This window comes from Anomaloglossus baeobatrachus, chromosome 3, assembly GCF_048569485.1.
Source record: "Anomaloglossus baeobatrachus isolate aAnoBae1 chromosome 3, aAnoBae1.hap1, whole genome shotgun sequence".
NCBI lineage: Eukaryota > Metazoa > Chordata > Amphibia > Anura > Aromobatidae > Anomaloglossus > Anomaloglossus baeobatrachus.
The window spans coordinates 333107770-333120329 of record NC_134355.1 but is presented as its reverse complement, the minus strand read 5'-3'; the positions used below and the strand labels follow the sequence as shown (position 1 = coordinate 333120329).

Sequence of the window (12560 nt, the reverse complement as noted above, 5' to 3'; positions counted from 1 at the left end):
AAAGCCTCCCGTTCTTTTAATTTCTGTATCCTGTTACCACCTCTCCTAGGTTGTGACACATGTTCAAGAACTTGGTATCTAAGTTGCGCTACCGTGTGACCCATCTGATGAAAATGTGCTGGGATGGGTAGGAGTGTCTGCTTACACCTAATGGTAGATTTATGTTTACTTATGCGGTCTCGGATATGTTGGGTAGTCTCCCCAACATATCCGAGACCGCACGGACACTTAATGAGGTACACGACGTATGACGAATCACATGTAAAAAAGTTCTTAATATGGAAAATCCTGCCAGTACGAGGGTGAGTGAAAGTACTACCTTTAGTGATATTGGAGCATTGGATACAATGCAGACACGGGTAAGTACCAGTACGGGTTGTCTGTAAGGTGGTTTGTCGTATTGTTCTGGTCTGTGACCCAATGTCTGCCCGCACCAATCTGTCCCTCAAATTCTTAGGGCGTTTATTACAAAAAAGGGGTCTATTCTGGAATTCAGGAATGTCAGGATAGGCCCTTCCCAACAATGACCAGTGTTTGAGAATGGCACCCCTAATGTGTGCTTGGAAGGGATGATATGTTGCAACAAAAGTTGCTCGCGGGCCCTGTATTGTACCTGTTCGTGTGTATGAGGTCCCTGCAGTAGCAATCCGCTGTGGGTACCCTCTTGCCATGAATTTCTCACTCATCTCCGTCTGGCGTCTCTCACGGGTACCAGGATCAGATACTATGCGATCCACCCGCATTTTTTGTGAGAATGGTAACGCTTTTTTGATGTGGGCAGGATGTGCACTGGTATAGTGTAGCAAACTATTCCTATCTGTAGGCTTAGTGTAAAGGTCCGTAGAGATGGCCCCTGTAGTAGATTTCAAAATAAGAACATCCAGGAAATTCATTTTATGCTGGTCAAAGTTCAGGGTAAATTTTAGTTTCGGTAAACATGCATTGAGATCAGAATGGAATGTCTCCAATTGGGATCTATCACCATGCATTACCATGAAAATATCATCAATGTATCTGCGCCATGTGACCACATGCGCAGAATACATTGGATGAGTGTAAACAAACGTTTCTTCAAAATGGGACATGAATATATTGGCATAAGGTGGTGCTACGTTTGATCCCATAGCAGTCCCCTGTACCTGTACATAAAACTGATCCTGAAACAGAAAGAAGTTATTATGTAACACTACTGTCAGGAGATCTATTACTACGCCCGGCCCGTTTCTCCTCTTTCCCATTAGTCTCGGATGATCGCCGCTTGCGCATGCGCCGATCGGCCTTGGGGGCCCTTCTGCGCATGCGTGATCGAGCGTCCCACGGTGCGGTTCACAGACCGGATGTCCCGCCCCATAATCACCTGACGCCGCTCGGACTTATGGGCTGTCTGTGGACGCGGCAGGCGCATGCGCCGATGAACCTTACTGGTTTCTCCGCGCATGGGCAGCAAGCGCCACGGCAAGCCCTGACGTCACATATTTTGACTCACAGCTGATCCAGCTTGTATAAAAAGGCGGGTTTCCTCTCACCTTGTGCACCAGGTCGATTCACAAGGAGTTTGCTGTCACCACCTATGCTCTTGAGATTTTCTCTTTTCCCAGGTACAGTTACGTCTATGGTCCTCCCTGACTTTCTTTTACTGTTGGTTATCTTCTATTCCTCACTTATCCTTTATTTCTAGGAATGTGACGAGCTCTACTTAAATCCTCTCATCTTTAATCTTTGTCAGCATACCAGGTGTGTTATAACGTTTTTGCATTTCCTTTTTCTCTTTTTCTCTTACTCTCTTTGCCCTTATGCTGTTGATCTGATATTATGATCTGTATGTACGTCTTTCAGGCAGCTTATTGCGATACATTGTAGTACTTCAACCCTCAGTGTGATTATTGTTCGTGGTGCCCATGAGAATTCAGCTTACTCTTAGGCGGTATGTATTACCGTGTAATATCTGAGATCCTCTACTAGAGATAATTGTATGCACACATTGATATATAAATCTTTTTATCTATAGTTCACTTATAGGATAACATCAGTCATAATACCAGCTATAAGGATTGCAGTACCACCAGCAGACTCATGTAGATCTGCATCTATGCACACTTGAGCGGTTTGTAGCTTCTTATATCATCATAGGGTTGTCCTTTTTCTGGGGATACGCACCTTTGTACTTATATTTATTTATGATGTTAGGTCTCAATACGTGGACATCACGTTACCTCTGTATTCTGAGGAGGTCACCTAATTTTCAGTATATACCCTGTTGGTACGTATATTCTTTTATAGCACCATTCATGGTCTACGCAGCTGTATGACACCATACTACTTACTTTGTATATTTCTTATCACAGCACTATTTAGTGGATACCACAATACCTTTGGTCATCTGTGGAACAGGTGCCCTCATCCCCGTTTCTTGATATACTAATATTGATCAACGGCAAAGGTAGCTCTATCCAGATCTATTTTGGTTTCCTATGTTGTCACTCCATTTCTTTTTGTTCACCTCCTTTACTATTCTTCTCCCTCCTTTTTCTTATAATCCTTTTAGTTTTTTCTTGATCATGAATTCTATGACCTCGCTTCTGTATCTGTCACCATATCTCTGATTTTCCCTTGCCGCCTTTCCCTGTAGAGAAATAAAAAGGTTTTTTTCTCTCTATAGAAAATTTGCCCAGAAAGACATGTTGGGTTTCAATTTTTTCTAAAAGAATCTATGTCTACATTTTAGGCAAATTAATAAAGTCATATCAGGATCCCCTTTATGTGGGAGTCATACATATTCATCTTCTCTGATCATATAGGTACGTTTGCGTATTTATCTCAGTGTGGTTGTTTTCTCCTATGTTTATGTAAATTATGAAATATCAACATACTGTATATGGAATACATGACTCTTTATTTTCATGTCTTGTTTTAATTTTTTATTTTTATTTTTTGTTATTGGTACCTATCTTGTACATGATTCATCATTCTTATACATGGTACGGTTGTGTGATATCATGATTATGTCTTTATAAACATGTTCTTTTTTTCCTTTCTGTATACTTTCATTATAGACTTCTCTGACGAAGGCCTATAGACTGGGGCCGAAACGTTAGAAAAAAAGAGAATTGAATAATTTTGACCTTTGCACCAAAATAAAAAATAAGCAGATTATTTCACCAGCAGCATTTTGTCTCAGACTTTCATTTTGTGTGCCCGAGCTAATCTTGTTATATGGTATATTTTTCTCGGAGCACCAACTAAAATTACAGTGAGCTAGACTTTATTATCTTTGAAGTTGGACATTTTCAGTCTGGGCTCCTATTTTTGTATCCCGATTACGTGGATGATGTCTTTTTCTACGCTGTCATTCAACGAGGAGGAGACTTCGACCATATTGGCCAAAGTCACAACTCCCAACACTTTTTTGTCCATCCCGGCAGAAGAGACTAAATCTAGAGATTATGAGAAGATTCTCCGTAAGCAAACGGCTTTTGAATTACATTCCACGACATTAGCAGAATATCACAGAACCAAGAGAATACCCCGCGGCCTACGGGTTCCTCTTCGTCCTACGTTATTTGCCGACAATGCTACCTATTGTGATAAATTTGAAGGAATACTCAATAAGTGTTCCATGGACATTATTATCCTGACTATTGATTTTTTACAACAGGAATTACGTGATGTGGATGAAAGGATCCGTAGTATTGAGGACCAATTAAGCAACACTCTTCCATCGACTGAATGGAGTAACATGAAGACACGAACACAGGATTCTATTACGAACTTTAGGAAAACATTACAGGATCGTAAAAGATCCAAGTTTATACGGGACCAGGAGGATTACTCCAAGAACCGTGTCTATAAATGGCGCTTTCAGGATTCTCAGGACCGTAGACAATCATATTATGGACCATACTCGGGCAGCAATAGCTCTGATAGCGACCATAGTCAATCACGTGGATCATCGTCCTCTTTTTTAGGACCCCGTCGCCCTCAAAGAGAAAGACGAGGAGGGGGAAAGGGAAATCAAGGGGCCCCTTACAAGGTGACGACTCGTTCTCAGGTAGGACAAACATATTGTACAACATTTCTTCCTACCACTTATCACCCACAGAGTCGAACATATTACAGAAGGGTCTCTCCTTCTGCCCCACCCCAGCTTTCAACGAGTTCACTCTTGACCAGGAGCTCAGACGTTTCTTCCGGTCCCTTAGATTGAAGACACATTTCTCCACACTAAATCCCAGTGAGCTCACCCCTCCCACTGATATCCCGGGTACTTTCAGACTTAGGGATCTTAAATTAACTATTCCTAGTACTTTTCAGCCCCCCAAAACACATCATCCAGTCGAGACTTTCATTGATTTTGTCACGGCGGACACAAAGAAAGTCATTAGTGGTATCAAAAACGGTGATTTGCACATTCGTAGTAACCTTACACCTGAGGAGTCTCATGCCCTCAATAATTTGAAGAGTAACCAGAAATTGGTAATCAAACCGGCTGATAAGGGCGGAGCAATTGTCGTGATGGACAAAGATTATTATGTCTCGGAGATACTGGGTCAATTGGAAGATCTTACAACATACAGACCAATTCCAAGAGACCCTACGAATAAGATTAGGGAACTCATTAGACATCTTATTGATGAACATTTAGGACTTGGCACTATTGACAAAAAATTATCTGAGTTCCTTATAAAAGATTTTCCAATTACTCCAGTATTTTACACGTTACCAAAAATTCACAAGAATCTTAATCATCCACCGGGACGCCCTATCGTGGCCTCTACGGAGTCAGTACTATCACCTCTGGCGATTACTCTTGAAAAAATTCTTACTCCTTTGATACCTTCTATTTCTTCGTACATCAAGGATACTAATGACTTTCTTCAATTTCTGCGAACCATTAACAATATCTCTCCTGACGATTTTCTAGTGACACTTGATGTCAGTAGTCTCTACACAAGCATTAACCATCAACAGGGGATAGATGCAGTTTCCTCTTTTCTTGATCAACGTGATAGTATATCCCTTCAACAGAAAAAATTTGTAATAGATCTCCTGACAGTAGTGTTACATAATAACTTCTTTCTGTTTCAGGATCAGTTTTATGTACAGGTACAGGGGACTGCTATGGGATCAAACGTAGCACCACCTTATGCCAATATATTCATGTCCCATTTTGAAGAAACGTTTGTTTACACTCATCCAATGTATTCTGCGCATGTGGTCACATGGCGCAGATACATTGATGATATTTTCATGGTATGGCATGGTGATAGATCCCAATTGGAGACATTCCATTCTGATCTCAATGCATGTTTACCGAAACTAAAATTTACCCTGAACTTTGACCAGCATAAAATGAATTTCCTGGATGTTCTTATTTTGAAATCTACTACAGGGGCCATCTCTACGGACCTTTACACTAAGCCTACAGATAGGAATAGTTTGCTACACTATACCAGTGCACATCCTGCCCACATCAAAAAAGCGTTACCATTCTCACAAAAAATGCGGGTGGATCGCATAGTATCTGATCCTGGTACCCGTGAGAGACGCCAGACGGAGATGAGTGAGAAATTCATGGCAAGAGGGTACCCACAGCGGATTGCTACTGCAGGGACCTCATACACACGAACAGGTACAATACAGGGCCCGCGAGCAACTTTTGTTGCAACATATCATCCCTTCCAAGCACACATTAGGGGTGCCATTCTCAAACACTGGTCATTGTTGGGAAGGGCCTATCCTGACATTCCTGAATTCCAGAATAGACCCCTTTTTTGTAATAAACGCCCTAAGAATTTGAGGGACAGATTGGTGCGGGCAGACATTGGGTCACAGACCAGAACAATACGACAAACCACCTTACAGACAACCCGTACTGGTACTTACCCGTGTCTGCATTGTATCCAATGCTCCAATATCACTAAAGGTAGTACTTTCACTCACCCTCGTACTGGCAGGATTTTCCATATTAAGAACTTTTTTACATGTGATTCGTCATACGTCGTGTACCTCATTAAGTGTCCGTGCGGTCTCGGATATGTTGGGGAGACTACCCAACATATCCGAGACCGCATAAGTAAACATAAATCTACCATTAGGTGTAAGCAGACACTCCTACCCATCCCAGCACATTTTCATCAGATGGGTCACACGGTAGCGCAACTTAGATACCAAGTTCTTGAACATGTGTCACAACCTAGGAGAGGTGGTAACAGGATACAGAAATTAAAAGAACGGGAGGCTTTTTGGATATATACTTTACAAACATTGGAACCATTAGGTCTTAATCGCGAATATGAGGTCTTTGTTTAGAATAAGGAATTTTCTATATTTGGTATTTACCCTCTATGACTCTCTTTCTTCCCCCCCCTCCCCCCATTTTTTTCCCCCCTTTCCCCCCCCCCCTTTTTTGCTGCTCTATTTTTTATTTTGTATTTCTTATTTTTATTGTTTTTTTATTTTTTATTTTTTTCTTTGGTTGAGATATCATGACGAAGTCACCTTTGAGCTCTGATTATTCTCCTCATTTCTTTCTTTTCTCTCTGTTTTCTTTCTTATCTGTAGATTGACATTTATTCCTCATTATTTATTTTTTATTCTAATTTTTTAGGTCAGGTTTCAATTTCTTTGTTTCATTTTCTCTTTTTTTATATTTATTTTAGTTTATTTTATTTTATTTTAATTTATTTTATTTTATCTAACTTTGGCTCTGTTCGGTTTTCTTATATATATCACAACTTTTGTGTCAATTATCTTTTCCCTTTTTTCTCCCCCCGTTGTTTTCTTTTCTCCTTTTTATTTTTTTCTTTTTTTCTCATCTTTTTTCGTTTTTCTCATCTTTTACTTCCTCTATTTTTTCCTTCTCTTATAAAAACTTCTTTAATTCATTTAATATTGTCATTCCGTTTTTTTCACTTTCTACTCTAATTCATTTTATTATCTTCTTCTTTTCAGGCGCAGTGACCTTTGCACGATCGCACATCACAGGCGCAATAGTTATCACATGGATCCTCCTGACTGCCTCACGTTTATGGGGAGAAGTGAGCCCGCTCATGCGCGGTCATGTCCTTCACTACGGCCAGTCTGCGCCTGCGCCCGGCCCGTTTCTCCTCTTTCCCATTAGTCTCGGATGATCGCCGCTTGCGCATGCGCCGATCGGCCTTGGGGGCCCTTCTGCGCATGCGTGATCGAGCGTCCCACGGTGCGGTTCACAGACCGGATGTCCCGCCCCATAATCACCTGACGCCGCTCTGACTTATGGGCTGTCTGTGGACGCGGCAGGCGCATGCGCCGATGAACCTTACTGGTTTCTCCGCGCATGGGCAGCAAGCGCCACGGCAAGCCCTGACGTCACATATTTTGACTCACAGCTGATCCAGCTTGTATAAAAAGGCGGGTTTTCTCTCACCTTGTGCACCAGGTCGATTCACAAGGAGTTTGCTGTCACCACCTATGCTCTTAGATTTTCTCTTTTCCCAGGTACAGTTACGTCTATGGTCCTCCCTGACTTTCTTTTACTGTTGGTTATCTTCTATTCCTCACTTATCCTTTATTTCTAGGAATGTGACGAGCTCTACTTAAATCCTCTCATCTTTAATCTTTGTCAGCATACCAGGTGTGTTATAACGTTTTTGCATTTCCTTTTTCTCTTTTTCTCTTACTCTCTTTGCCCTTATGCTGTTGATCTGATATTATGATCTGTATGTACGTCTTTCAGGCAGCTTATTGCGATACATTGTAGTACTTCAACCCTCAGTGTGATTATTGTTCGTGGTGCCCATGAGAATTCAGCTTACTCTTAGGCGGTATGTATTACCGTGTAATATCTGAGATCCTCTACTAGAGATAATTGTATGCACACATTGATATATAAATCTTTTTATCTATAGTTCACTTATAGGATAACATCAGTCATAATACCAGCTATAAGGATTGCAGTACCACCAGCAGACTCATGTAGATCTGCATCTATGCACACTTGAGCGGTTTGTAGCTTCTTATATCATCATAGGGTTGTCCTTTTTCTGAGGATACGCACCTTTGTACTTATATTTATTTATGATGTTAGGTCTCAATACGTGGACATCACGTTACCTCTGTATTCTGAGGAGGTCACCTAATTTTCAGTATATACCCTGTTGGTACGTATATTCTTTTATAGCACCATTCATGGTCTACGCAGCTGTATGACACCATACTACTTACTTTGTATATTTCTTATCACAGCACTATTTAGTGGATACCACAATACCTTTGGTCATCTGTGGAACAGGTGCCCTCATCCCCGTTTCTTGATATACTAATATTGATCAACGGCAAAGGTAGCTCTATCCAGATCTATTTTGGTTTCCTATGTTGTCACTCCATTTCTTTTTGTTCACCTCCTTTACTATTCTTCTCCCTCCTTTTTCTTATAATCCTTTTAGTTTTTTCTTGATCATGAATTCTATGACCTCGCTTCTGTATCTGTCACCATATCTCTGATTTTCCCTTGCCGCCTTTCCCTGTAGAGAAATAAAAAGGTTTTTTTCTCTCTATAGAAAATTTGCCCAGAAAGACATGTTGGGTTTCAATTTTTTCTAAAAGAATCTATGTCTACATTTTAGGCAAATTAATAAAGTCATATCAGGATCCCCTTTATGTGGGAGTCATACATATTCATCTTCTCTGATCATATAGGTACGTTTGCGTATTTATCTCAGTGTGGTTGTTTTCTCCTATGTTTATGTAAATTATGAAATATCAACATACTGTATATGGAATACATGACTCTTTATTTTCATGTCTTGTTTTAATTTTTTATTTTTATTTTTTGTTATTGGTACCTATCTTGTACATGATTCATCATTCTTATACATGTTACGGTTGTGTGATATCATGATTATGTCTTTATAAACATGTTCTTTTTTTCCTTTCTGTATACTTTCATTATAGACTTCTCTGACGAAGGCCTATAGACTGGGGCCGAAACGTTAGAAAAAAAGAGAATTGAATAATTTTGACCTTTGCACCAAAATAAAAAATAAGCAGATTATTTCACCAGCAGCATTTTGTCTCAGACTTTCATTTTGTGTGCCCGAGCTAATCTTGTTATATGCTTTACACGCTATGACATCGCTAATGCGATGTCGTTGGGGTCATGGAATTTGTGATGCACATCCGGCCGCATTAGCGGTGTCGTTGCGTGTGACACCTATGAGCGATATTGAATCATCGCAAAAACGTTCAAAATCGCTCATCGGTGACATGGAGGTCCCTTCTCAAATATCGCTGCTGCAGTGTGTACGATGTAGTTCGTCGCTCCTGCGGCAGCACACATCGCCCCGTATGATGCCGCAGGAACGAGGAACCTCTCCTTACCTGCCGCCGCCCGCAATGCGGAAGGAAGGAGGTGGGTGGGATGTTACGCCCCGCTCATCTCCGCCCCTCCGCTTTGATTGGGCGGCCGCTTAGTGACGTCGCTGTGATGCCGCACGGACCGCCCCCTTAGAAAGGAGGTGGTTCGCCGGTCACAGCGACGTCGCAGGGCAGGTAAGTAGTGTGACGGGTCCGGGCGATGTTGTGCGCCACGGGCAGCGATTTGCCCGTGTCGCACAACCGATGGGGACGGGTACCCACGCTAGCGATATCGGTACAGATTACTGGCTGCAGTCATTCTGACACAATCAGAATTTTTAGCTTTAGGTATGTAGCTTAGTGCAAAGAGCTATCCCGCCCACACCAGAATCTCAATAGAAATTGTACATTCACTGTTAGGTGTCAGTCACAGGAGAGAGTGTGCCAGACAATATGGCATGAGGGAGCTAGCTACTGCAACGATAAGGATCCGGCAGTCAAACAAACACAGCAAATAAACAAAAGATGCGATAATGACAACACAGGCATGCCTGAACTTTCTGTCTTAACCCTTACAGCATGCTGGCGTCAGCTTATATAGCAAAAACCTGCTGACAGATTCCCTTTAAGAAACTACATAGTAAAGTTATGCAATATATTGTCCTATCAAAACATCCCTTCTAGAAAATACAACGACCCTCCACAAACAGAAGTTCACTGCTTGGCCAACTGCAGGCAGTTAGACATGTTAGTGCAAAGAAATGGCTGAGTTATAGTGTCTATTAAGATGAATGTGCAACCATATAATAGGAGTTATGCATTTAGCAATGCTGCAAACCGTTTTTCACTATATAATTAAAATGAATTTGAGTATAAAAGACTAGTGCAACATTGCAGATTTTGTTCCAGATATGTACTAGGTACCAATGTGTAGACTCAAGTCCCAATATTTTTCTATATTAGCTGCTATAGAACATAATGTCTGCTGTAGTGAAAATTCATTGTACTACATATGCAAGCAAATTTCACTTTTTTATTCTGTATTAAGGGTTTTTTCCAGTTTTCTAAAACCCGTCTGTAGCTTGGTAAAAGGACAAAACACAAAAAAAAATCCATGCTTTACCAACCCTCCCCTGGTCCAGCGCTGCATCTCTGCCTTTCCGTCCAGTATCTGTTATTGTCTGCAGTGCGGACATCACATTGACAGCGCTGTACAGCACGTGCATTCAACTTGGGAAGAGCTGCTGAGCTCAGTTATCGGTTTAAACGGTGTGGACGTTAACGGTTAGCGCTGTAGATCATATCAGACACTGGGAGCAGTGGTAGGAACTCTGCGATGGACCTGTGAAGGGGGAGTAAAGCACCGTTTGTTTTTATTTTGTGTTTGTTTCAGAAACTGCAGTCAATGAACAGGGGTTTTTCGGAAAATTAAAAAATGTGACAAAATTCGTTTTATTATGTGATGTTTGGAGTGCTATTCCGAGAGGAAAACAGATCAGCGTGAAATGGAACGATTACATATTCTACTAAATACTGGGAAGTAGACTTTTTCTTGCGAATTGAAATTGATGTGACTTCTAATGTGAGCATTTCTGTTATTTTAACAGCTGGCCTAATAAAGCAATAAATTATTGTAGGAAATTTAGCTGGTATTTCCAGGAATATTGTGAACTTAATGACTGGTACACAGTGGAGGCCTGCTATAAAGAATATTATACTTCGTACATGGAAATCTGTAACATATAAGGCAATGATTATGATTAGAGACGGCCTGGGTGTATATGTAAAGCATGGATGTGCACAAATAAAGTTCAGATTTCAGCTCTGATGAAAAATGGTAGACAAATATAATAACATATAAGAAAGATAAATGATAGTTTGCTTCCAGGTCACAAAAATTTAATTTCTCAGAGTTTATATAAGTAAAAGAAACTCTGCTGAGAGAAGACAAAAGTATATTCAATTACTTCTTTTACAATAGGTCATACAAGACAATACCAGTTCCTGAGGTCAAAAGGAAGGTACCAGGTTCACCCTGAAGGTTTCACTAATGTAATTTGCTATGGCGGATCATTTAATCACTGCCTTGTTTGTGCACACACTGTATAAAAGACAAATGTCCGGATTACATAATGTCAGGATCTGTGCATTAACCAGATGTTCCCACTGTTTGGGATTGGAGGTTGATGACACTTTTACAGCAAAACAGTTTTCCAGGAGGCTGAAGGCTACCTTTTAAGCACATTAAGGCACAAAAACTACACACAACCCCGGCAAAATAATCACTAAGTCAGCATTTTATGTGAATAAGGCTACGTTCCCACGATCAGTATTTGGAGAATTTTTGGTGTTGCATGTGTTTCGCAAATCAAAAAATGCAGCATCTTACAGATCCAGGAAAGTGGCTTAATGTGCTGCTTTATTACTCTGCGTAAACTCACCTTCGGAGTGTCATTCAAATCCACAGCATGTTAATTTGTCTTGCCAGTAGGCTGAGTGTTCCGTGCAGATTTTCCCCATAGTCTTGCATTTACCCCTTTACCACCGGGAGATTCTCCGTTTTTCATCCTCTAAGAGCCATAACTTTTTTATTTTTCTGTCAATAAAGCCTTGTGAGGGCTTGTTTTTTGCGGGACAAGTTGTACTTTTGTACTTACTCTGCCACGTTTTGTACTAGAAAACAGGGGGGGGAATTCTTAATTCCTCCCCCCCCCCGCCACTTAAATAAAAGTAACACTACAGCTCTGGCAAAAATTATGAGACCACTACAAAATGTTCAGTTTTTCTGATTATTCTCTTTCTAGGTATATTTTAAGTAAAATCTAAAGTGCTCTTTTATTCTATAAACTACTGACAACGTCTCTGAATTTCCAAGCAATACATTTTGTATTTATTTTCTGAAAATGAGAAATGGTCAAAATAACAAAACATGCATTGCTTTCAGACCTCAAATAATGCAAAGAAAAAAAGTTCATAATCATTTAGAAACAACAATACTAATGTTTTAACTCAGGAGGAGTTCAGAAATCAATATTTTGTGGAATAACCATGATTTTTAATCAAAGCTTTCATGCGTCTTGGCATGCTTTCCATCAGTCTTTCACATTACTTTTGGATTACCTTATGCTACTCCTGGTGCAAATATTTAAGCAGTTCGTCTTTGTTTGATGACTTGTGACTATCCATCTTCCTCTTGATTACATTCCAGAGGTTTTCAATGGGGTTCA

The 12560-nt window shown here is 40.5% G+C and overlaps 1 protein-coding gene and 2 long non-coding RNA genes across 4 annotated transcripts in view; 2 read left to right on the top strand and 1 right to left on the bottom strand.

Moving 5' to 3' along the window:
- Positions 1-12560, bottom strand: part of ATG5 (autophagy related 5) — a 256782-nt gene that overhangs the window by 20332 nt on the left and 223890 nt on the right. The gene's annotated exons all lie outside the window — the stretch shown is intronic.
- Positions 2037-2800, top strand: LOC142295266 (uncharacterized). Its single transcript, XR_012751400.1, has 4 exons — positions 2037-2104; positions 2188-2260; positions 2346-2440; positions 2726-2800. It is a non-coding gene; the product is annotated as an uncharacterized LOC142295266 (long non-coding RNA).
- Positions 7915-8678, top strand: LOC142295265 (uncharacterized). Its single transcript, XR_012751399.1, has 4 exons — positions 7915-7982; positions 8066-8138; positions 8224-8318; positions 8604-8678. It is a non-coding gene; the product is annotated as an uncharacterized LOC142295265 (long non-coding RNA).